Genomic DNA, 896 nt, shown 5'->3' with positions numbered 1-896 from the left:
GGCTCTCTATCTTATCATCCACTCAAAATAACTTACACAAATATGCTGTTGTGAAAACAGAATTTCTCTGTGGGTATTGACCGTGAACGTGTTGTGAACCTGAAAAGTGCTGCAGCAACAGCAATATTTTGTGCAGTGACGGTAGAAAATTACGGCATTACTGCAGACAAGTAAGTCTTTTTTTTTTCAGTTTAACAGAGTCAAGTCTATTGCAAAATCACTTGAATGACTTCCGTTCACAAATGACCAAAAGGTTGTACTTGTCAATGCAAAAATAAGCATTAAGCACGTAAGAAACTAAACATGCAAACTTATCGAGCAGAAATAGGTCGTCACCTCGCGGCATTCTTATCTAGTACAGCCCAGGCTCTGGTTATAGGTGGAACCACTACAAAGTTTCTTTTATAAGAGGAACGTTTTTAGAACATAGCTGGAACAAGGTCAAGATTGGTCAAATATTTAGGGGAATCCCCCAAGGTGGAGTAGATTTGTAATAAGGGAGTAATTATTCATTGCATCCACCCAAGCGCAGCCATACGGCTACAAAGGAAAGCTATACAGCTTTCTCAGAAACTTCGTACTTAAAGAAAAATTCGGCCTGATCCGGGAATCGAACCCGGCACCACCGCCTTTCTGGGGCAGTCGCTCTACCGACTGAGCTAACCAGGACGGTCAACAGACCAGATGGTAGGGCGAGAGCGAATTGATCTATAACTCGAAGTGGGAATGGTGTTTGTCAAATATTTCCTTTGTAGCCGTATGGCTGCGCTTGGGTGGATGCAATGAGTAATTACTCCCTTATTACAAGGTCAAGGTTGTAGCGACAACTTGAGAACGTGAGAAAATTTGAGAACATATTGTACTCTGGTAAAGAAAGAAATGTTATGGCTGTGCCA

The 896-nt window shown here is 41.9% G+C and overlaps 1 non-coding gene across 1 annotated transcript; it reads right to left on the bottom strand.

Moving 5' to 3' along the window:
* Nucleotides 1–592: 592 nt before the first annotated feature.
* TRNAS-AGA (transfer RNA serine (anticodon AGA)) lies at nucleotides 593–669 on the bottom strand. The gene has a single exon. It is a non-coding gene; the product is annotated as a tRNA-Ser (tRNA).
* Between the last annotated feature and the right edge of the window lie 227 nt (nucleotides 670–896).

The sequence above is a fragment of the Amblyomma maculatum genome, chromosome 6 (genome assembly GCF_055883805.1).
Source record: "Amblyomma maculatum isolate TAMU_Amacu chromosome 6, ASM5588380v1, whole genome shotgun sequence".
Classification (NCBI taxonomy): Eukaryota; Metazoa; Arthropoda; class Arachnida; order Ixodida; family Ixodidae; genus Amblyomma; species Amblyomma maculatum.
This window is presented reverse-complemented; position numbering and strand designations above follow the sequence as displayed.